The 26,483-nt window shown below is 35.4% G+C and overlaps 1 protein-coding gene and 1 long non-coding RNA gene across 3 annotated transcripts in view; both read left to right on the top strand.

Annotated features, from left to right (window-relative positions):
• Nucleotides 1–26,483, top strand: part of LOC132159342 (uncharacterized) — a 103,008-nt gene that overhangs the window by 57,770 nt on the left and 18,755 nt on the right. The window lies entirely within an intron of this gene.
• Nucleotides 21,795–23,482, top strand: LOC132159062 (uncharacterized). 2 transcript variants are annotated; one of them, XR_009437753.1, is made up of 3 exons: nucleotides 21,795–21,906; nucleotides 22,282–22,858; nucleotides 23,111–23,482. It is a non-coding gene; the product is annotated as an uncharacterized LOC132159062 (long non-coding RNA). The 2 variants fall into 2 exon arrangements; XR_009437754.1 differs by lacking the exon at nucleotides 21,795–21,906 and having other exon boundaries at nucleotides 21,924–22,340; nucleotides 22,530–22,858.

Below are 26,483 nucleotides of genomic sequence, written 5' to 3'. Positions count from 1 at the left end.
AAATGGCAATAACAGATTTAATTAGAGCCATTAACTTTATCCACACATAAATATTTCCTAAAATAATTTTGATTCCATTTCGAGAGACAGATTAAATCACACATTGATGTATTTTAAAAAAGTCACTACTTGTAATACACTTGTGTACTAGCATATGAAAGATGGTTCAAGTGTATTATAAGTGGTGACCAAATATATTTTATAAATACAGAGATAGTATGTTAAAAGTGTATTTAGTTCATATTCATGGTGTCCAAAAATAGCACATTTGAGTACACAGAGACGATTTTAAGTTTATCTTTAGAAGTACTAAAAAATCATTTTAAATTAAGAAAATTAAGAAATCAAGAATGAAGAACAACATTTGTGCACGGAAATAGAGCACTTTAAGTACATTATGTAAGTTCCCTTGTTTTTTCTCCTAGGCATGAGAATAATTTTAATTAAATGATAAAGCAGGGCTATCAGTTGGCAAAATAATTAGAACATATTTTTGAAGAATTTCAAATGTTACCTGCTGGAAAGCAGAAGATAATACTTGCCTTCTTGATCAGTTTTTCTGTGTTTCCTGCAGATGCAGAAAATCCCGACTGCCGCTACAATCAACAGAGATCCAGCAGGAGCAGAAATCAACACCATCAGAGATACAGAGTCTGGAGCATGTGAAGGAGAGTGAAAGAGAGACATTAATGTAAGTGATTGAATCAGTCTGATCTACAACATAATACAGAGATCAGATCAGTAAATAAACACATAATGGTACCATTGTACCTGCACATGTGTGACAGAGTTTGCTGATGTCCAGATGTGTGGTCTGGTTTCTGATGGGATTGTTGATCACACAGCTGTAGCTGTTTTTCTCCTGATATTCCACCTCCAGAGGTAGAGAGAGACTGATGCTGAGATCAGACACACTGATGCTGGACAATAAACTGTTTCCTTTGTACCAGGAGAGAGTCACATGACCCACATTCACCACTGAACACAACAGTGAACAATTCTGCTGTGATGAAGATGATGATGATGAAGATGAGGATGATGATGATGATGAACAGTTTGAAGAGTTACTGCTGATGTCAGGAACAGGCAGACGAGCTCGAAACATGAGGGAATAAGAGGAATATTTTCAGCGTTGAGAATCTGTGTAATACATTTTACGTTGAGTGAGTGTGTGTTAACAGTTGCTGAATGTGACTCTCATCTCAAATTATAAAATAAATAAATATTTGACTATTTAAATAGAATATGTGAGCATTTCAACAAATGATCTCTACTCACCATAGACAGAAACATTGAATGTTTTAAATGTCTGATTCGCTCCATGTATATCTAGTTGATAGTCTCCAGCGTGTTGAGTTGTGATGTTTGTGATGGTCAGAGATCCAGTTTGATTGTCCAGCTTCAGTCTGTCTCTGAATCTCTCATCAGGACCATTAGATGTGATGACAATGTGTTTCCTTTTCTTTATTTTAGCTACGGGAGACTTTCCATCTCCAAATTTCCACAGAATGTCATCGCCTTCATATATTTCAGTAAAATCAGTGTTCAGAGTGACAGAATCTCCCTCCATCACTGACACTGATTCACCGAACACATCTGGAAAAAAAAAAATATATATATTTTACACAGATTAAAGCTTCTGATGGTTTACAAAGCCTGAAATCTGCTTCATTCACATGTGAAGTTGGGAACAACCGAAACAAAAAACAAAATGTAAAATATTAACGGTCTTTCAAACAGCTATTGTAAACTACTAACTGTTACCATAATAGAGAGATGGGTGCAGTGGCGCTATTTAATAGATTAATCATATATGTATATACATAATGCACAAATCTGTACATAATGTTTCAAAACCAGATCTTTTCAGAGATTTCTTTTCTCTTAGTCTTACTTATTTATTAGTTTTCATGTTATAAATTTACATGTATATATATATGCAGCTAGAGCTCCTGAAAAACCACAATACATAATGTAACATCGTATCTCTTCAAAGTGTAGAGGACAATCTGTTTAAATTGTAAATTATTTTTGACATTATTGTATGATAATTATTACAGATCGGAGGTATGGTTAACTGTTCTGGATATTTTGAATACTTTTTTAATAAATGGGAGATTTAGATCATTAGATCACATTTTTATGACATTTGTAGATGTTCATGATAACTGCAGATGTATTTTTTTAAATCTGTATTGTAATTAAAAAAAAAAGTTCTGCAAGGAAAAAAAAAGTGAGATATTTAAAGAAGTTCAGACTTTCTGAACATTTGCACTGCAGGGATTTCCTTTATTTTGTTTTTATGAACTTTTCCAGGTCCTGTAAATGTCAATGAAAACTTCCTAACCCTAATCCCAACAGTGTCTTGTATTATATTCATACACAATTCACAATTATTTTGGTACATAATATGTTATTAGCTTTATTATTCCAAAATATAAGAAAAAAAAAACCTTGACAATGATTTTTTTTTTACTTACCAGTCAGACTCCAGCAGCACAAACAGAACAAGACAAACTTGTGAATCATTTTCTTCAGTGGTTCAGTGTATGATCTAACAGCAGAACTGTTAAAGTGTTGTGTGAATCCTCCCCTGACTGTGTTCGACCCTCCTAGTTCACATCCTGCATTTGCATATGATAAGTGTTGGGCTCATTACTCAAAAAAACAATATATATATATATATATATATATATATATATATATATATATATATATATATATATATATATTTATTAGTTTTCATGTTATAAATTTACATGTATATATATATATGCAGCTAGAGCTCCTGAAAAACCACAATACATAATGTAACATCGTATCTCTTCAAAGTGTAGAGGACAATCTGTTTAAATTGTAAATTATTTTTGACATTATTGTATGATAATTATTACAGATCGGAGGTATGGTTAACTGTTCTGGATATTTTGAATACTTTTTTAATAAATGGGAGATTTAGATCATTAGATCACATTTTTATGACATTTGTAGATGTTCATGATAACTGCAGATGTATTTTTTTAAATCTGTATTGTAATTAAAAAAAAAAGTTCTGCAAGGAAAAAAAAAGTGAGATAGTGAGAAGTGAGAATATATATATATATATATTACTCATTACTAGTTACTAATTTCAAAAGTAATATTATTACTTATTACTCCCAGCCAACAGTCTGGGGCACCGCTATAGTTTCTGGACCCGCTGAACAGCATATTCACTCAGCCCTCTCCATCGTCAGGCAGAGGCCTGGAATCCTCCTAACCTTACACCCCCCAACCCCCTCCACCCCCTTTACAGCGCCCCGTTAACAGTAATTAGTTACACATCTGGTGACATTACCTTTCCATTACACCTAAAAAAATGGAAATTGCATACTTTTTCAGTAAATGAATCCATGGAAGTTGCAGATAAATGAAGAGTACATCTGGCTCAAACTGATGGCAAGCCACATATTTTTAAGCTTCTGTTCCTCTGGGAATCGCAACCTTATCTTGTGGAGGGGTTTGAGTACCCGAATGATCCTAAGAGCTATGTTGTCAGGGGTTATATGCCCACGGTAGGGTCTCCCAAGGCAAACAGGTCCTAGATGACGGGTCAGACTTAAGTGCAGTTCGGAAGCCCATTATGAATTCTTAAAAAACGAGGACTGTGACGTCACGGCTGGGCGCTTGAATACGAGTGCCTGGTGGCCGGGCCTTCCCTCATGGGGCCCAGCCTGGCTTAGCCCGAAAGAGCAATGTGGGGCCGACCTCCCATGGACCCACCATCTGCGGGACGAATCATAAGGGGCTGGTGCATTGTGGTTTGGGCAGCAGTCGAAGGCAGGGGCCCCGACGACCTGATCTCTGGATATGGAAACTGGCCTTAGGGATGTGGAATGTCACCTCGCTGGCGGAGAAGGAGCCTGAGCTTGTGCGGGAGGATGAGAGGTACCTACTGGAGATAGTCGGGCTCAACTCCATGCACAGCTTTGGTTCTTAAACCAAGCCCCTTGAGAGAGGCTGAACCTCTACCACTCTGGAGATGTCTGTGGTGAGAGGCGGCGGGTTGGTGAGGGGTTGCTTATAGCTCCTCAGCTCGGTCGCCATGTGTTGGAGTTTACCCCGGTTAATGAAAGGGTTGCTTCCTTGCACCTTCGGGTCGGGGATAGGTCTCTCACTCTCATTTGTGCTTATGGGCCGAATGGCAGTGTAGAGTACCCAGCCTTCTTGGAGTCTCTGGGAGGGGTGCTGGAAAGTGCTCTGACCGGGGACTCTGTCGTTCTACTGGGAGACTTCAACCCTCACATGGGCAGTGACAGTGACACCTGAAGGGGGCGTGATTGGGAGGAATGGCCATAAAAAAAGTCTCTATTTTCAAGAAGGGGGACCGGAGGGTGTGTTCCACCTACAGGCGGTCACACTCCTCAGCCTTCCTGGGAAAGTCAATGCCAGGGTACTGGAGAGGAGAATTCGGCCGATAATTGAACTTTGGATTCAGGAGGAACAATGCGGTTTTCGTCCTGGTCGTGGAACACTGGGTCAGCTTTATACCCTCGCCGGGGTGCTGGAGGGTTCATGGCAGTTTGCCCAACCAATCCACATGTGTTTTGTGGATTTGGAAAAGGCATTCAACCTTATCCCGGTACATGTTGGACTCCGGCAGGGCTGCCCTTTATCACCGACCCCTGGCTGCGCCTAGAAATCCTGTCCATAAAAATAATGAACAGGATTTCTTAGCGCAGCCAGGGGCTAGAAGGTCTGTTATCTGGACCACGTGATTTCATCTCCGCTTTTTGCAGATAATGTTTTCATGTTGGCTTCATTAGGCCAGGACCTTCAGCGTGTGCTGGGATGGTTTGCAGCTGAGTGTGAAGCGACTGGGATTAGAATAAGCACCTCCAAGTCCAAGGCCATGGTTCTCAGCCGGAAAAGGTTGGCCTGTCCCCTTCAGGTTGGTGAAAAAGTATACAAAATATCTTCATGGAACATGGTTTTTACTTAATATTCAATGATTTTTGGTAAAAAAGAAAAAATCTATAATTTTTACTTTAAACAGTGTTATGTGCTCGTCAGTGCAACCAAAGACAGAACAGTTAGCATGCTTTGCTCCAACTTTCACCATGGCATTATAACTGGTACACTGTTGTCACTTGTGAAAACAGAATTGCGGTACCGTGGGTGGAAATATGCAGATTATGGGGCGGTAATATTCCTATAAGATCTGCTGACCACATCATGTGGCAGGGGTAGCAAAATATAAGTGGCAAAATGCATAACATTGCTCTTGTCACTTTTATAAATTTATGTTTTTGAATCGTTTGTTTTGTTTCCAAAGCTTACTTTTAAAAGTAATGCATTACAATATTGCGTTACTCCCTAAAAAAGTAACTAATACTTGTTTATGGAAAGTAATGAGTTACGTTACTTTTGAGTTACTTTCACGTTACTTTTTAAATATAAGCAGGGCTTGATTGTCTTTAATATAAGAATTTATATTTATAGCAAATATAAAAACCCTGTCACACCAAAAAGTGTAATGAATAAACCTCAGACTAAAGGAAAAGTAAATTCATGTCTTTAGAGTAGAACACAGGAGAAGAGGATTCAACACTCTTCAGCAATAATAATAATAATAAAAATTACTGTCTTTGTACATTTTTTTAATTAATACTAAAACAGTTTTTTTTTTCTTTTTGAGAGTGGGATGAATTAATGCACATTCACATTTATTCTAGATGTTGACACAGCACACACAACGCCTCTGTATACCGATTTCTCAAAGTATGTGGACAAGAGACTTGTCAGTCATTAAACAGGAAAACACTTTACTAGTTATTTGAAAAAAGTAATCTGATTACATAACTAACCCCAACACTGGGTACAATAGCATTCATATCAGCAGCTTACCGTACTGGAGTTCACAGGAGTTTTAAGCGGACTCAGATACGGTTTGCAGGTGTGCACACTAGTTTGGATGAACTTTGTTGCCAGTCGAACCCAAGTGCGCACCAAAAGTGCTAGTGTGAAAGCACCCTCAAACCGGGAAAAAGTTTGATAACATGAACCCAAAAATGTGTGAAACATTTTCTTTATTAATTCAGCTTAAACTCTGATCTAATAAGACTGTCTGCTGATAACATTGAACCTGGTGTGTGAATCCTCCCACAACAGAGTTTGACCACGCTACTATTTTTCTTAATCTTATATATGTTTTTCTGGTTTGTGAAAAAATGGTCCAAGAGGGTTGAATCTATTCTCATAATGAGTCATGGGTGTGTTTTGGGCTTAACGTCCAATAAACCAATCAGAGTCTCATCTTCCATCACTTTAAGCCAGTTGTGCTTGCACCATGGCAGATTCGCTATTATGCAAGAGCAAAAAACTGAACGTGATAGTTTCTGAAAGGTAGTCCTTCACTGTGGAAAATATGAACATAGAAAGTAGAAAAAAATGGATTATCAACTTAAAATGTAATGATCAAATAAATCTAATGGATCATTAAGTTATTGCAAATGTCAAACACTGTCTACAGCCTTACTGCATTCTCAGAAAGGTGCAAAAGCTGTCCCTTACAAAATGTAAGACTTTATATGTACTGTAAGAGGCCATATTAGTACATCAAAGGTACATATTGGTATCATAAATTTGACATATTAGAAGATAAATGGTACTTATTAGAAAGATTTTAACAGGTATCCGAGGGAAAGCTTTTGTATAATTTTTTTCTGAAAGTGTGATGTCAGGCATGAGCAGCTCAGTTTTTGGGTCAAATTTAAACCTGTTTCAGTTGGTTTACTTAAAGGCTTAGAAATTAAAATTCTGTCATGAATTATTCACCCTCATGAAGTTCCAATCCTGCAAGACCTTTGTTCATCTTCGTAGCACAATTTGGAGAGTAACGCCATTTTGGAGAGTACCACAACAGATGTGCGTGCTTTGATCTGCATGTAAACAATGCATGCATGTGGTGCTGCTGAAGTAGAACAAGCATGCACTGAGCCTTGTTTTTGTTCAGAGGAAAGCATGGCACTCTCCATAATGGAGGAAGACTCGGGGGAGAAGAATTGTTGAATAAAGTAGTTATTTGTTATTAGTTATTTACTTTTAGCTGTAGTCTTTGCGCACAAAAACTATTTTTGTAGCTTCATAAAAAAATATTTTTAATTAGTGTTCCGAAAATGAACAAAAGTCTTACAGGTTTGGAAGGATATGAAGGTGAGTAAATAAAGAGTGAACTGTCCCTTTAAGAAATCTGATGTGAACTGTTGTGTAGACATTTAGCGTTGTGAAAATGGCCATTTGGTTAATGTATGTTCAGATCTTAGGTGAAGGGCTTCTTATTTTTCTTCTGTTATTGACCTCCTGTCTGCCTTCCCTCCTTGGAACAGTTTTACAGACAAATAAAATTAATTCATTACAATACCAATGGGAAAACTGTCAAGTAAGAAACTTCTTTTCACCAAGGTTGCATTCATTGATTTAATAAGAATTTGTCATGTAAAATCAATTATTAAATTATCTTCTTTTAGCAGTCATTGCCTTATTTTGCAATAAAACCACAATATTATCAATGTTGTTTAGTAATCATTCAAAATGTGTAGTCTTGTAATTTGGCAGAGATGTCTAATACCGTGTCTAATATAATCTAATATCTAATATATGTCTAATATGATTTAATATAATGTTACTCAAGTGCAGTAAAAAATGTAATGAATAACACAATATTTCTCACTGATTCAGTGGCTCTTTCTGCTGGTAACAATCTTACTCCAGTAGGTGGAGACACATGAGCATCTTGTGTGTGCAGCAGAACCATAAGCTCTCATGATTTTCCTCTGAGGCTGCATTAAAGTCCACTTTTATGTGCCCTTCCTTTGATAAATGGCCTTCATTTCTTTTACTTCGGTTTATATCATTGCATTACTGGTGTAGACAACGATCAGGTCACTACATATAGTAGTACTATATATATATATATATATATATATATATATATATATATATATATATATATATATATATATATATATATATATATATATATATATATATATATATACTCATATAGCATCCAATCATTTAAAAAAAAAAGCTGTTTATGTTTTGAACCCATTTGAAAAAGAATAAACTCCCTTAGATGTTTGGTGGAAACTTAAAATTCATTAATTCATTAAGGCATAACGTAATAAGTTATAACTTATAACTTAGTTGTAAGTTATAACTTAACTTAATAAGGCATTTAGCCCTACAGTTATAACATGAAATATGGTAAGGCCTTCCCTTATTAAGACTGATATAAAAATAAGACAAAATTTATTTTTGTAAAAAGTTATGATCTGTTTTCCGACAATTTCTTTTGCTTCTGCATGGTAAACTGAGCACATATTATTATTATTATTATTATTATTATTATTATTATTATTATCTTCAGCTGCTGCAGCAGGAGTAAGGGCTGCAGTCCTTTGCTTGTAACTGCAGATGCTGCTGTGATGTACTATCACAAGAAAGAAGTTACCGATCTGCAGGAGTCAAAATATAGGTGTTTTATTGTTAATTGATTGTTTCAATACCTTAGAGAAGCTAATTGAAGTATATTTAAAACAATATGTTTAGGATTTGTAAACGTTCTGGTCCACACTCCTTACCAGTTGGTGGCGGAAATGTGCCAACCGCCAAAAAATAGTACAAGAAGAAATGAAAACTCTTGTCTTCTAGCGGTCAAACAGTTTACTAGTTTCGTTTCTGAGGGTGTGTTTTTCTGCTTTCTCTAACGGTTTTTAGGTTGCAGACACATTAGGGGAAGATGCGGGATGCTATTTATGTAAAACACGACAACATGACAGTTTTGCAGACCAACACACACAAATAAAAATACAGATGAATCTGAACGGATGCTAGTGCTGTTGCAGGTGCAATAAACAACAGAGAGGGTCATTTAGTGCAACTGCACACTTGTATTAATGTTTTATTATCATGTAGCATGACATCATCGACACTTTTGATGCTCTTTATTTTACTGAAAGACTGTTCTGTGTGATTTCATAAATTCGGCGGCATCTGCTAGGTAGCATTTTTTGTGTCGTTTCTCTTCGAAATGAACGCTGATGTATTTATAATTAATTAACTTTAATGCAAAGCTTCAGTCCTTTGTTCCTTTATGTTGCTGAGGAGAGTTGTGCTGCTATTTAAAGGGACCTTACTGCTGGACGATGAATCGGGTGAAAAGTCACTCTCAGCGAACAATGAACAAAGAGGGACCCGAGACATATCTAGACCAGAGACTTCATATCAGTCATGTGGTGTCTTTTGACCAGTAAACATCCACCCACTCAGAGCACACTAGCATAGGCACTAACATTTACCGTGTATTTGATAAAGATTTTTGCTACTAAAATTAAAAAGACGAGTTGTATCGTTGGAAAACACTCCTTCAGTCCATCACTCATGTTGTGTTTCCTGATCCTAAGGTGATGTTACACAGCTGGAACTGGAGCAGATATCTTGAGCTGTCAACATTTCTCTGACCTTTACAATTGTCATCGGAAACTTTAGGTGAGATCTTATCTTAATCTGGCACTTTAAATTTCAACCATTGTTTTACCTATGGACAGAAGTCATGTTATGCTATATAAAAAAAAAAAAAAAAAAATTGGCCATTTTTTGCCAACATTCTGCAAACGTCTGGGGACTCAGGAGACATGTTGCTCAAGTTTAGGAATAGGAATGTTGTCCCATTCTTGCTAATACAGGCTTCTAGTTGCTCAACTGTCTTAGGTCTTCTTTGTCGCATCTTCCTCTTTATGATGTGCCAAATGTTTTCTATGGGTGAAAGATCTGGACTGCAGGCTGGTCATTTCAGTACCCGGATCCTTCTTCTATGCAGCCATGATGTTGTAATTTATGCAGTATGTGGTCTGGCATTGTCATGTTGGAAAATGAAAGGTCTTCGAAAGAGACGACGTCTGGATGGGAGCATTTGTTGTTCTAGAACTTGGATATACCTTTCAGCATTAATGGTGCCTTTCCAGATGTGAAAGCTGTCCATGCCACACGCACTCATGCAACCCCATACCATCAGAGATCCAGGCTTCTGAACTGAGCGCTGATAACAACTTGGTTTGTCCTTGTCCTCTTTAGTCCGGATGACATGGCGTCCCAGTTCTCCAAAAAGAACATCAAATTTTGATTCGTCTGACCACAGAACAGTTTTCACTTTGCCACAGTCCATTTTAAATGAGCCTTGGCCCAGAGAAAACACCTGCGCTTCTGGATCATGTTTAGATATGGACTCTTTTTTGACCTACTAAGTTTTAGCTGGCAACGGCGAATAACACGGTGGATTGTGTTCACTGACAATGTTTTCTGGAAGTATTCCTCAGCCCATGTTGTGATTTCCATTACAGTATCATTCCTGTATGTGATGCAGTGCCGTCTAATGGCCTGAAGATCATGGGCAGGGGCGCTGCACAAGATCCCGGGCCCTATGCATAGACAGTCCTAATGGGCCCCCCTCCCCATGAAAATATATATTCCAGACTTTTCAAGGGCCCTCTCTTCCTTTGGGGCCCTGGTAATCAGTACTGGTTTTACCCCCAGTCCAGAGCCCCTGATCATGGGCATCCAGTATGATTTTCCGGCCTTGACCGCTTACATACAGAGATTGTTCCAGATTCTCTGAATCTTTGGATGATATTATGCACTGTAGATGAGGATAACTTCAAACTCTTTGTAATTTTTCTCTGAGAAACTTTCTGATACTGCTCTACTGTTTTCACCAAAGCATTGGGGGAATTGATGATCCTCTGCCCATCTTGAATTCTGAGAGACACTGGCACTCTGAGAGGCTCTTTGTATACCCAATCATGTTGCCAATTGACCTAATAAGTTGCAAACAGCTCCAGCTGTTCCTTATATGTACATTTAACTTTTCCGGCCTCTTATTGCTACCTTTCCCAACTTTTTTGGAATGGGTAGCTCTCATGAAATCCAAAACGAGCCAATATTTGGCATGACATTTCAAATTGTATGTCTCACTTTCAACATTTGATGCGTTATCTATATTCTACTGTGAATAAAATATAAGTTTATGAGATTTGTAAATTATCCCATTCCTTTTTTTTTCTGGTAGGGTCTTCTGCTGTTGTAGCTCATCCGCCTCAAGGTTGTCCGTGTTGTGGCTTCACAAATGCTTTGCTGCATTCCTCTGTTGTAACAAGTGGACTGAACAAATTTCAGTCAAAGTTGCTCTTCTATCAGCTTGAATCAGTCGGCCCATTCTCCTCTGACCTCAACAAGGCATTTTCACCCACAGGACTGCCGCGATACTGGATGTTTTTCCCTTTTTACACCATTCTTTGTAAACCCTAGAAATGGTTGTGTGTGAAAATCACAGTAACTGAGCAGATTGTGAAATACTCAGACCTGCCCATCTGGCACCAACCATGCCACGCTCAAAATTGCTTAAATCACCTTTCTTTCCCATTCTGACATTCAGTTTGGAGTTCAGGAGATTGTCTTGACCAGGACCTCACCCCTAAATGCATTAAAGCAACTGCCATGTGATTGGTTGATTAGATAATTGCATTAATGAGAAATTGAACAGGTGTTCCTAATAATCCTTTAGGTGAGTGTGTATATATATATATATATATATATATATACACACTGCTTTGTTAGTTTCTATGCTGTTGCAAATAAATAAATGAAATGATTTACACACCACCAACAACAAATCATAAATTGTAAATTATACATTGACTTTATTCATTAAATGACCCAACTACTGGCAGAAAAAAAGCAGGATATACCTTTATATATATATATATATATATATATATATATATATATATATATATATATATATATATATATATATATATATATATATATGTGTGTGTGTGTGTGTGTGTGTGTGTGTGTATATAAATCCTTTGAAATAACTGAAACTATACTCAGAAAAGGGTAAGCTGTGACTGGTGCATCACCTTTTTGCACATTTGGGTAGTCTAAAATGCACCCGTAAGGGGTAAATAAGATACAAAGGTGTACTTTTCGAAAAGGTACTGGACATGACAGCTTAGAGAGTGAGAATGTAGTACTGTCTAACTGCAGGATCCATGTATGAGATCATCATGCATCAAGTATATAATATTAGATTTTTTTTTTCACACTGACTATCTAAATGATTTTTTATGCTATGTATGGAAATGACTGTTTTTTTTTATGTTGCCAGAACACTCGAAACATGCAATACCTAGGAGAAGTTGATACTGTTTGTTCTATGCAGTGATGTTAGCCAATCATAACAGCAGCCAATTACTCAGAAGCCTTAAAGGACCCGCCCCTTAAAAACAGGCTGTTCCTGAGAACGGTTCAGAATGAGGGTTGAAAAAAAACTTGAGTAAAATTTCAAAATGATAAAAAATCACTGTCATGATTCCTTCAATGAGTTTACTATTTTTAAGTAAATTGGCTTCCCTGTAGAGCAAAAGTCACACAGACTGACACCTCATACACACTCACAGTCACACTACTGAGACCTCAGACACACTCGCATGACACACTCGCACCGTCACACACTCACACAGATGTATTGTTGACACCTCAGACACACACTTGCACAGATACACATGCAAACTGACACTTTTGACACCTGAGACACACTAACAAACTGACATCACATGCAAGCATCCAGCAGTAGACACATTCTCATGCACAGATCAAACCACATTTCTGTACAGATATAAATAATCAGTACCACAGCAGTGTCTACTTTATCACCTCTGGATGGATAGTTTGCATCTATGTTTTGCAAACATGAAAAGCTGCAATGAAAATGCTCATCCATGAGACCACAGTGTCTGAAGTCGTTGCAGGATGTTCCCAATGATCAGACAATAAGAGTCTTGTACCAAGAACAATATTAAAGTTTGATCTTCATCTGATTTTGATTGGTGCATATTCCACATGATCTTCTTTGAATTTCTGTAAAAAAAAATGTATAACAAAATAAATAATAATAATAATAATGAAGAATGATAACAATAGCAACAATATTAATAATAAATTAATTTAAAAAAGTGTCTTAAACACACTGTGTGGTTTTGTGATAGATTATTACGCTATGAAAGCTCATTATTGCCTTAGGACTGTCGCAGTAATCAATATATTGAATTCTTACACAATATTTGTAAAATGCAGACAGGTAAAAAGAAGACAGCATTTGAAGCCCTATAGTGTTTTCCTTACAAATCCAGACTCCAGGATGGAAGTCTGAATCGACTCAAAGCCACAGTTCACAGTTCTCGTACATATGTGAATGTAACAATGCATAATGGTGCTTTCTCATATTTTTGAATTCTGCTTGTGCTGTTTATTAATTGTTTGTTGTTGTTGTTTTTCTATGGAAACGTGCATTATATGGATGTGTTTGACTGTCTTTTGCAGCATCTTGTTAATGCAATATTATGCATGCACTACTTGAATTGTTATGCTATTATATTTTATATATTCAGTGGCATAAAATGGTCTTAAAATGACAATAATACCACAATTATTTCTGGGACAATACATTGTCCAACAAAAAAAAGTAGTTATTGTGACAATAAAAAAAAAAAAAAATAATGCTCTGGTAAATCAATCAACAAAGTCAAAGTTATGTGATTAAAAAATACAATTATAACATACTTAAGTCAGATAATGATGTATGCAAGTTAAACTTAGTTTGCATAATTTCAACATTTTCAGTTAGAATTGTAAACTTGTAAGTCTCATTGTTTACACATTGTATATTGATTTTCTTTTAATAATTTATTTATTTAATAATTTTTTATAATTATTTAATAATTTAATAATTTTAATAATAATTTACTTTTAATTTAGTAAGTAATCATTTATTTGATTTACCAGAATATGATTTTTTTTTTTTTTTTTTTTTTTTGTGCAAATGGACTTAAATATCATCCAGACAAAATCAAAAGTGCACACTGATCTACATCAGACTCTGTTCTTAAATTATAAGGAAACAGTTTACAGTAAGGTTTCATTAGTTAACATTACTTAACTACTTTAGTTGACATGAACTGATAATGAACAATACTTCTACAGCATTTTTTAATCTTATTTAATATCAAATTTAACATTTCCTAATGCGTTATTAAAACAAAAAGTTGCTTGTTAAAATTAGTTAATGCACTGTGAACTAACTACTTGTAATAAATACTGTAATAAATGAATTGTACAGTGTTTGTTCATGTTAGTCAATACATTCACTAATGTTAACATATGAAACCTTATTGTAAAGTGTTACCAATTATACAGATACTCAAGAAATTAACAAAAACATTTCTTACTGTTTTCTGTGCGCTTCTTTTGTAGAATGTCGTCTCGGCGTAAGTGATATCTTCTTCACAAGTCTCAACTGTTTTAACAAACACAGATGCATTAAAACCACAAACTCAGTCTTAATTAGATCTGGTTCTTCACAGCCTCTGTGTTATTATCAGGCCTTTCAAATTTAACACAGAAGTAACACTTAAAGATTAAAAAAATGGCATCAACAATTTTAATTAGCCATTAGGCCTATAACTTTTGTCCACACACAAATAGATCCTAAAAGAGTGTTAATCATTACATTTAGAGAGACACATAAATCACACATTCATTTATACATAAATCAAACACAAATGTTAGGTTTGACAAAGCAAAGTTTTTTACACTCTTTCTATGTAATCAGCACTTAAGTTCTACAAGCACAACAAAAGTTATCATTCATATGAATTTCAGAGCACCAGCAACATCTTTTAATATTTTTCCTAGATTCATAAATCTTTTTTTTTTTTTATGAGTATTTTTTTTATTTATTTTTTTGATGAGAACGATGAAGAACGATGCTCAGTGTCAATATACACAAATATACATTTATTATACAATGAAAAGTATGAGAATACTTTCAATTAAATTACAAAATTTGGCTATCCGTTGGGCAAAAAATTTAGAACATATTATTAAAGATTTATTTATTATTTTACTTGTTTATAAAGAGAAAATTATACTTGCCAGTTTTTCTGTGTTTCTTGCAGATGCAGAAGATCCCGACTGCAGCTACAGTCAACAGAGATCCAACAACAGCTGCAGAGATCAAAACTATCAGAGAAACTGAAGGAACTGAAGTAGAATAAAAGAGAGACCGTGATTAACGTAAGTGATTTAATCAGTCTGATCTACAGAAGACAGAGATAGACATATATCAGCTCTGCTGTACCTGAACATGTGTGACAGAGTTTGCTGATGTCCAGATGTGTGGTCTGGTTTCTGATGGGATTGTTGATCACACAGCTGTAGCTGTTTTTCTCCTGATATTCCACCTCCAGAGGTAGAGAGAGACTGATGCTGAGATCAGACACACTGATGCTGGACAATAAACTGTTTCCTTTGTACCAGGAGAGAGTCACATGACTCACATTCACCACTGAACACAACAATGAACAATTCTGCTGTGATGAAGATGATGATGAAGATGATGATGATGATGATGATGATGAAGATGAAGAACATTGTGAAGAGTTACTGCTGATGACAGGAACAGAAAGACAAACTGAAAACGTAAAGAATAAGAGGAATATGAACACATTTCTCATTTTCAACATTGTGAATTGTAGTGAATCTGTTAATTTTGTGTTGAGTGAGTGTTTAGTGTGTTAACGGTCACTGAATCTTTCTTTCATCTCAGAATATAAAATAAATAAATGACTATGACTATAAATTGACTATGTAAATAGAATATGTGAACATTTCAACAAATGATCTCTACTCACCATAGACAGAAACATTGAATTTTTTTAATATTTCTTCTGCTCGACTTATATCTACTTCATAGAGTCCAGCGTGTTGAGTTGTGATGTTTGTGATGGTCAGAGATCCAGTTTGATTGTCCAGATTCAGTCTGTTTCTGAATCTCCCGTCAAGAACATCAGCTGAGATGTTTTGCTTATTTTTGGTCATTGTAGCAATTTTAGACTTTCCCGCTGCATATTTCCACACTATGGTGTCTCCTTCATGTATTTCAGTAAGATCAGTTTTCAGAGTGACAGAATCTCCCTCCGTCACTGAAACTGATTTACTAAACACACCTGATGAACAGATGTGACATGAATTAAATCCTCTGATGGTTTACAAATCCTGAAATCAGCTTCATTTACACAAAGTTGAGTGAAGTTTAGAGCAGCGGCAGAAACCTGCTACTGTTATCAGTACAGAGAGTGAAAACACTGAAGCAGCACTTACAGATTGCTGGAAATAGATTGAAAATAACAATTGATAGAGTATATGGCAGCATAATTTATGAGAAAGAAGGACCCCCGACCCCCTTCATAGTAGCCTGATGCTACAGTTCTACCACAAGATCGATCTGTTTCAAAAATGTAACTTTAACTACACAGCAATACACTGTATATACACAGCAAATACCTTGTTGTTTTTTTTAAAGTGTAGAGGACAATCAGTGATTAAAGTTTCATAATTTATTGACGATAAATACATGATAATTATTGCAGATTGAAAGTAATGTTTTTATTGTGCTAAACATACATATAAATATTTTATTTTATTTATATATATATATATATATATATTTAATGAAAGATCAATGGGTAGTCTTCTATGCACTATAAGGTTCCTGCACATTTTGACCAGTGAGTTTCCATGTTGTATACATTTATGATAGCTGCGATAGTACACACACACACACACACACACACACACACATATATATATATATATATATAAGTTCACACTTTCTGAACATTTCAGTTCGCTGTAGGGATTTCCCTTATTTTTCATGACTTACAAGTTTACAAGATCTTGTATATTATATTCAATATGCATTTGTTTTTTTCAGTACATAGCAGCAGATGAAAATATTCAAATTCAAATTTACACCTAAATGACCAAAAAAAGATATAGATATATATATATATATTGTAACTTACCAGTCAGACTCCAGCAGCACAAACAGAACAAGACAAACTTGTGAATCATTTTCTTCAGTGGTTCAGTGTGTGATCTAACAGCAGAACTGTTAAAGTGTTGTGTGAATCCTCCCCTGACTGTGTTCGACCCCTTCTAGTTCACATCCTGCATTTGCATTTGATATAATGTTATAGTTCATCTAACCCTTATTAAGATTTTTACTGGTTTTAATGGATAAAAATATCATACATTTTTATAAAAACGTGAAGGGTTCATATCACTGCCACAGTGACAGCTTTTCTTTTGAGGGGGCAGTTACTCGACTGTGCAAAAGGTCTAAAAGTAGAACAATATTGTTTGAATTGTGGAACACTGTGATTTTAAAACTATGTTTATTTATTCAAAAATGAATAGAAGAACCCAGAAAATAAATTTAAAACCATGTTATGATCTCACAGTTCTGGCTTCGCTGATGTTTATCTTTTGAGTCAATCTTAAACCAGCTGTGGTTAGTTTTCTAAATTTGATCCATTGGGTGGAAAAAACACATCAGTGAAAAATTAAAGGTGACAAGTTTTTTCCTTTGCTGCTAATATTTACAGAATTAATTTAAATGAAATGAAAAAAAAAAAAGAAACTTTATGGTCCAATTCTCACTAACCCTCACACCATCGCCAGCAACGCATGAACTGGGCCCAAGATCATCGTAATTGTAAGAAAATGGACTGGTCTGATGAATCAGGATTTCTAAGCCGATTACTGACAGAAGCTACTGCACCTTGGATATACTGTTGTGTGGACACAACCCAGCAGTGATAGCGTTGTTATGCTGTGAGCAATGTTTTCTTAGGACATTTAAGGCCCCAATATCCTAATATCTTACAGCTGTAAGGTTATGATAATCACTGCGTACCAAGTGCACCCATTCATGACAACTGTGTTCCTTGATGGCCATCAATGCCAAATTATACTTTGTTGTTGTACACGTATGCTAACGTATGCATACAGTCAAACATGTAGCCTTTCAAAGTACATGCAATTTGATTTTTTGTGTGAATGCAGGCAGTCGAACGATGAGCTCCATCCATGTCCAGTGTCTGATCTATTTTTCTCTATAATTTATGACTGATAACAAATATTTTGGAACACTTTTAAACCAAAGCCTGTGCTATCCCATTCTATCTCGCTTACTAACGCTTGTCAATGCAGCTATCTGTTGTTGTTGTAGTTTCCGATATATTGTTGTTCCGTCTCTTTAGGTTTCTACTGTGAATCAACGACCCGGGACAGTGTTACCACCTTGTGGAACAACTGATTACTGCAAAATTCAATGCACATGTGCAACCTGCATGTACAAAGTGTGTGCAGTTACAAAAATAAGATGTTGCATGTACAGTACTCATGACAAAACTTGCATCACACGCACTGTACGCTGTTCCTCGTGTACTCATGAAAAATGAAGAATACTTTGGGCTTTACCAACATTACATTATAAGATAATGCACCATGCCGCACTGCCGGAATCATCAAAGAGTGGTTTGAGGAACATGATGGTGAATTTCTGTCAATGCCTTGGCTTACAAATTCACCTGACATGAACCCAATAGAACTTTTGTTGTTCAACTTGGAAAAGGGGGATTGTGCTACATCATCGCCATCCTGCAATGTAGAGGAACTGGAAGACCAGTTGTTGACATTATGATACAAGATACACAGGAGTCGCCTCCTCGTCAATCAAGTCAAATCAATTCCTAGATGCATGGCTACTGTTTTGCTTGCTAAAGGAGGTCCTGCAGGTTATTAGGTGGCTATAATGTAATGGTTCATTGGTGTATAAATCTAATGAAAATTTACCATAATCTTTCGTCTAGGAATATTGGATTTATTTATTTTACTAGAACTTGTCAGAAGACATTAATTTGTTTACTAAAGCTGTAGAAGAGTAAAGTCAACTGCTCCATCTGCTGGGCACTCTTAGGCATCCAGGTTAGCAAGCATCCAGGCCACCGTAGTTTCATGCACCGATCAGGCGAATGGACAGTTTCGTCACCGCAGATGACTGTTCAAATACAACCTTTTAGCTTTGTTTTTGCTCGGTCAGAAAGAGATAGTTCGCGTGGATTTTTTTCTCATGATTCCTGTCGAAGTTTTGTGCGTTAGTTACCTAAAGTAAGTGTGTGTTTATCTTGTATAGTGTTTTTAATGCGGATTAAGATGATATGTCGAGTTTAAGGGCTATATAAGATTAGACAGATGCGCAGAAGACCCGCGGTCCTGCACGAGCGATAGTTTATGTAAACAATAGCGCTGTTAACCAAATATGTATACCTGGAGTCGTCATATTCAGGTCATTAATGTGGTTGTGAGATATGTCCGCCTAATTCAATTGTTAGTTTAGAAGTGTGGTTAATCTGTCAAATGTACACTTAATGTACCCTTGTGAAAAGAAGTTTAATTGTATTAAAAGTGTACTTGTTGTGTACTTCCAATCTTAAAAGTATAGGCTACTTTTTTTAAAGTGCATTTGCACATAATCATATAATTTAAATTAAAGGCCACTTAAGTGTACTTAAAGAGATTACACTTTAATGACAATAGGTTTTAACATACTTAAGTGCACTTTATGATAATGTCTAATTAAGTATTAGGCTACTTAAAACATACATTTTACATAATTATGATTTTATTGTATTTTAAACAATTACACTTATTTTTAGATATTTATCAATATACTAAAGTGCATGTAAAATACTTGATTTTAATTTCAACTTGTGTTTTTCCAAAATTACATTTGTTAATGTGTTTTAAATGTATTACTATTTAGACTATAATATATGGCCTACTATGTGCATTAATGCAATTAATTAACATAAACTTCAATACACTTTCTTATACAGTATACTCCAATAAAACTTTGAATTGTTGAAATTTGTATCACCAGCTCCTGCCCTGAATTCTATTAATTACATTTTCTACATAACATTTTCTAAAAGTACTGTATTTGTATGTAATAGTACCATAATTTACAACTGTGTACAGAATACTTTCAATATCATTATGTCGTTCTAAGTCACTTAAACACACATTTAAGTGAATTAATTACAAGTAAAAGTTTAACGAATTTAAACCAAATGAATTTGGATTCAAATAGCCTACATTTGGTTTCTAATATAGGCTAAACTGCACTGTAAAAATAACTTTGTTAGGTGAATGAGTTTAACCAACAAATTAGAACAACTTGAACTTGAGTAGAAATGGAAAGCTTGAAATAATAGGTAACCACGCAGTGTCTCTTTTGGTTAATGCGCATGCTCCAAAATATTACGTCATGACGGCGCAGGGCGCACTACTTTACCAGTTTTTGAAAAATTGCCATGTTTGTGTAACTGGTGGCGATACTGCAAAATGTGGTATCGAATCCGATACCAAATACATATAGGGTCAGTATTGCTGATACCTATACCAATACGATACTTTTTACTTATATAGGTTTGTATTGTTGCCACAGTATCGAATGCTCTTTTTACACGAATCACAAGTTGCAGTATTATCATTTAGTGCTGTAAAATAGCTCCACACAACGCTTCTCTTCCTCTCGGCCATCCTGATCTCTCAATGTGCTATCAGGCAGCTTCGCTCTCTCAATTCGCTGTTCCTCGGCGCGTTGTGTCAGTGAGTCACGTGACGACACAACAACGAATCACAGCAGAGCAGCAGTAGGCGGAGGAGTAGCAAATAGTGATGGGATTTATGGCTCTTTGAGGGGATCCGGATCTTCGCGATCCGTTCCTTTCAAAGAGCCGTTCAAAAGAACGGCTCTTTTGGCTCTTTTTAAATATTTAGTCAGTTTTAAGAAGCCAGCTTGGGGGCATCTCAGTTTATCCTGGAAATAATCACTGGGAGGAATGATGAGGTGAGATTTGTAGCCAAATAATTAAAACTCAGATATCACACACCAATATCTGAGTTTGAATTATTCTGAAATATTGATTATTACCTCATTTGTCATGTGTGGACTATATTCCATAGGGTTGCACAAATCCCTCTGCTTAGACAGTGACATCACTATTTTGGATTTACCTTTAGTACAAAATGTGTGTGTGTGTGTGTGTGTGTGTTTGTGTGTGTGTGTGTGTAAAGCTACGTTGACTTATGTTATTCATACAATACCTACTCAAATAAACATCAAAAACAAAGCCGGCTGCAATGAATTTCTGTGCAAAACAGCTTTTACTACAAACACTTCCACACAAGAACATTGTTATCACACAATAACATTTTGATAGAAAACAAAAAATATTTAAAGTAGATAAAATTAGAATAAATAAAATGGAAATGTCTATATACTACATACTATTACTACTGTAAACTTTGCAAATAGGACATCAGCCCCTTCAAGTCAATGAACAATAACAAAGTGGGCTGCAATGAACATGCACAACTAATAACTAATATCATCACGCTATAAAGGGTTTGCCTGCGCTGGGTGCGCCCCTCCCCCTATAACAGTTCTGTCTCGCGGAGGAGCTCATTTGTGTGCATCTGTGTGAAATACGCATAGGAAAAAAGAACGACAGAAAGAACGGCTCCCCTCCAGCCGCGACTCGGCTCCCATCGTTCATGTTTATGAGCCGTTCAAAAGAATCGGTTCGTTCGCGAACGTCACAACTCTAGTAGCAAAGTGGGCCAGGATGTGAAAGCAGTGTTTGCTCTGGATTGTAGAGGTAGAAGACACGAACAAAGTATAATGAACGTAGAGGAGATATATTTAAATTAAAATATCGACACAATAATTTTGTATCGATCTGATACCAATACAAGTGTTGGCATCGATACTATCAATATTTAGATCGATCCGCCCACCCCTAGTGTGAGGGAGGAAACAAACAAGAAGAGGACAGCGGAGCGTCACGTTTGGATGATTATAGATGAGACATTATACTGCATACGATGAATCAAGTAAGTATATCTTCATATTCATTTTCTTTATCCTTAATGTAGTCTTACCATTTGTGTGGCTTTCGCCATAACACGTCAGTTCTTGCTATATAAACTCAGGATGTTGAATTAATGACATAATTTATCTCTGACTGCATTCTGATATTGGTGGACTAAAATTTTTTTTGGCGCTACTGAACAAAATTCAGAGATCTGATCTTGTAATATTTAATGTACATAATCGATATTATAATGACCAGTAATATTCAATATATCAGCCACCTCTAGAAATAATGCTGTTTTTTCTGTTTCATTTTGCATTTGAAGAGCTAGATGTTCCATTACTGCTTTTGTTGTAATATGTTTCTACTTATCTGGAGTTATTCATTTTTGCAGGATCAGTACAGTTTTGTTTCTGGAGATACAATGTGGAGACACAGACCAGTACTGAAGAGGTGATGTTAGATGTTTTTAATGAATTGTTGTCTAGTTAGCTCACCCTGATCACACACGACAAGCTAAAAGTGCTATATTAAGTCATTATCCCTATGGATTTGAACTGCTTTGAATCTTTTCCATTTGCAAATAATATATTCCATTCTGTGCATTGACAGACCCCCCTCTAATCATCATATATTTTACAGGTAACAAACCAAAGGATGAGGACAGTAGCTTTTGTGTGCCAGCCGTGGTACATACCGGAACATCCTTCGTGAAGATGTGTGAGAGAAGCTTGCAAGGCAAGATGAAATTATTTTTTTCATATAAGAAAATAATATATATTTTTGAATGGTAGAGTTATGTTTTATTCCCTGTGAAGTAGAAATAATGAATGTTTGTAAAAATGTAATCTATTTTTTAAGCCTAGTGAAGATGGTGTGATCAGGAATTCTGCTGTTTATGGGAAATCTGAAGGAACATTTCCCAGCATTCTACCACCATGTTGCCCTGATAATGTTAATTCGGCTCTTAGGTAATGCAGATGTTGTCAAAAGTTTACACACACCTTGCAGAATATACTGCTTCATCAGACTAGTAATTGTATTTTTTTTAATGATTCTACCTCGATACCCTCTAACTGCTTAAATTATTAACATTTTGCTGATACTGCAAGGTGTATATAAACAACTTTAGACCGCAACTGTGTCTATTGCTTTCACTCAACTGAACCATTTATAATGGATGGATTTGTTTTATAACAATTGTTATTCTTTCTTTCCTCAAGGAATTTTTTGGACTTTCCTGCCTCTTTGGAACATTTTTTCATTTTTTTCACAGACTGTGGAGAGATGGTGTGCAGCTTCATGACGTGAAGTTTACTTCCGATGAAGAGCTTTGGGGACATTGACAGATAACACGTCCCAGCAAGTTCATTTGGAGTTCTGTTTTTAATTTTTTATTTAGTCAAACTTGCATTCACTAATGCTGGGGTATGATTTTAGAAGAAAACCTTTAGTCCTGTTTAATGTTGGAGCTAATAAAGATTTGAGAACTAATGGCCTGGATTCACAGACAGGGCTTAGACTAAGCCTGGATCATAGTTCAATAAGGACATCTAGGTAATTTTTCCTTGACATGCCTTAGAAAAAATAAGGCATAAACAAAGGCACTTGTATTTTTAATGATCAAGTGCAAGTTTCTATCAGTTGAAACAGCTCAGAATTACATTTTAGTCTGGGGCTGGTCTTAAGCCTTGTCTGTGAAACCAGGGGTACAAGTAACACACTTTGGTAATGTTTTACAATAAGGTCTCATATCTCATTTGTTGTACATGGATTGATAATTTTCTTTCTTTTTTTTTTGTATTAAATGCGTGTCGTTTGTGTGTTAGTAATCCTATAAGTTATGGCGACCAAATGACTAGTAATACCAGTAAATTTTGACCTTGTGGACATTTTTAGGTCCCCGGTGAGGAAACCGGTTAACACATCTTACAGAAAGATGTTTTCCATGATAGTGAAATTAGCATTGTTCTCCAGACTCTTTCTAATAATTAAGTTGAAGTATTGTAACCATATAGTGTTGGGCTTTTCTTGTGCAGCAGCAAAAAACATTTTTGTGTATTTGTTTTAGAGATTGATTTGTCAATAAATGTAGAGGGTTTACCTTTTTGTTTTTTGCTTTGATTATAACTAGGTTATTAAGAGGTTATTATTATTATTATTTAATATACTAAATTTCAACTTCATTGCCAGAGATATATGACATTGAAGTATATTTTAGTTCACATTAATTGCTTATTCAGAAGTAGATATTTACCATATTTCAAATCACATGTAAAATATACTGAAGTCCCACTTAAGTGGTTCAAAAGTATCACTCAAAAGTTAAACTAATTGCAATTAATGTAATTTTAAATTGTAATATATTTGAAATTAATTACAAATAATATGCATTTATGTGGTCATAAACATTACATTTAATTCACACTTAAGTGTATTGTTAACTAACATTAAAGTTTATTTTAGTTCACATTAATTGCATGTTAATACATTAATAGTACACTTTAAGCATATTTTAAAGACACCAGAAGCAATTAGGAACATATAATTGTACATATAAAGATATGAAATACTAAAAAAGTACTAAAAAGTGCCACTTAAGTTGTTCAAAAAATCACTCAAAAGTTGAACTTATTGCATTTGATATAACTTTACAATGTGATACATTTGAAATTAATTACAAATACAATGTACTTAAGCAGCGAAAATAACAGTTAATTTGCATTTATGTGTGTTCTTTTCAAGTATATTATTTCCGCAATAAGTACACTTTATAAAAGTAAACGTAAAGGTACAGGTTGAAGGACCTGCCATGAGAGGGTGCACTACCAAAACAGTAACAATCGTGTGGTTTGATGACGCTAAGAAGGAGCATGGAATGATGGGATTTGTTGTCTTCTACCCAACCGCTGACGGCCATCAATTAGACATAAAGATAAATCATGGATTTAACGGGTGAGGTAAAGTTTTATAAACGTTGTGCTTGATGTCATAATTTTATTATATCGAATTAGACCAGAGTAATGGAAGGTTTACAACTACATTTTTAGTCATAGATGTTAGAATATTTGTCCAATTCGATGGTGTGATAACACAGCACAGTTTCAAGTGTTCAAATCAATCATAATAAATGTCATTTTGAACTTACCAAATATAATTTGCAATAATGAATGATTAATATTTCTGTAAATAAAAACTGTATTTATTTACATTGTTTAACTTGTCAGGTGAAATAAGGCAGTGTACATAAAGCAGTAAATAACCAAATGCAATAACACTGCACCTACATAAACTTTAGTCATTCAAACACAATAATTGGGCACACATAACAAACGTGAGTTCAGCGATTTGCGGAGTATCGTACATAGACTACATACAAAGTCAATGCAAAGAGGCGATCAGACTATGGATCAGACGTGTCCTCCCGCGGGTCTAGAGAAGCGATGCTCCACGTTTGGCGTGCATGCCCCATAATACTAATCTTGTTGATCGTTATAATAGCATACGTGGGAGCTGTCCTTGTCGACAGAACCAGCGGCAGATAAACAGTAATTATGTTCCATAAATAAGTAATACAATCCACCATTAAACATGCAAAAAGTAGTAAACAAGGACCCACCTAGAAATTTTTATTGTTCTAGGAACGTTTTCAGCGGCTAGTTTTATTTTAGTTCCCAGGATGTTCTGCTAAAAGTTAGGATAACATACTCGAAAAACATTCTAAAAACGTTTATTGATAGCATTGTTACAACATTATTCTCTAACATTCTAATAAAGCTTCCCATCACACTAGATGTGAACTTACATTGCTCAGAAGACAAAATGTTGGTTGAAAGTGAAAACCCAACCTCTGTTTGGTGTCAAACTCTAGCGTAAATAAGTCCAAAAACAGTATTACCAACTGCACTTATTATAAACAAGATTTATTTCTGTCATAAGTGTAAAAAAGTTCTTATTGAGATTAACAGAGGTGTTGAGGGTTTATTGAAAATAATAGTTTAGTTTGACGTCACCATTATGGTGATCGGTACTTAGGCAGTTTGACTCTTTTTGAGTGTATCTGTTCATTTAACCGCTATAACTATATTTGTTATAGCAAAAACTGTGCGAGAAAACCGTCGTCAGGTGATGTTGGTTACTTGCTGATATTAAAACTTTTTTCACGTAGTGATCTGATCAACTGGTTTCATCTGGAGTTAAATCTGAGCTATTAATGTAATATTAGAGACTATAGCAGATGCAGTGCATAAGATTCTACAAACTCATATTTTATTTTGTCTGTTCCTTTCTAAAATTACATTGTTAATGAACTAGAGACTGCTTAGACACACAGAGACCTCAATAATTAGTGTATGAATCTCAACAATGGTGACAAGCTTCCAGAGGTGGAAAGAGTACAAAAATATTCTACTCAAGTAAAAGTACCATTACATTAATGAAATTTTACTTAAGTAAAAGTAAAAGTACCAGTCTAAAAATCTACTCAAGTAAAAGTAAAAAGTAGCTCATTTAAAATTTACTCAGAGTAAAAATTACTTAGTTACATTTTAACAGTGGGAGGGAGTCAAAAATGGGACAGGCCAAGAGTGTCAAACT

The sequence above is a fragment of the Carassius carassius genome, chromosome 16 (assembly GCF_963082965.1).
Source record: "Carassius carassius chromosome 16, fCarCar2.1, whole genome shotgun sequence".
In the NCBI taxonomy this organism is placed as follows: Eukaryota; Metazoa; Chordata; class Actinopteri; order Cypriniformes; family Cyprinidae; genus Carassius; species Carassius carassius.
This window is presented reverse-complemented; position numbering and strand designations above follow the sequence as displayed.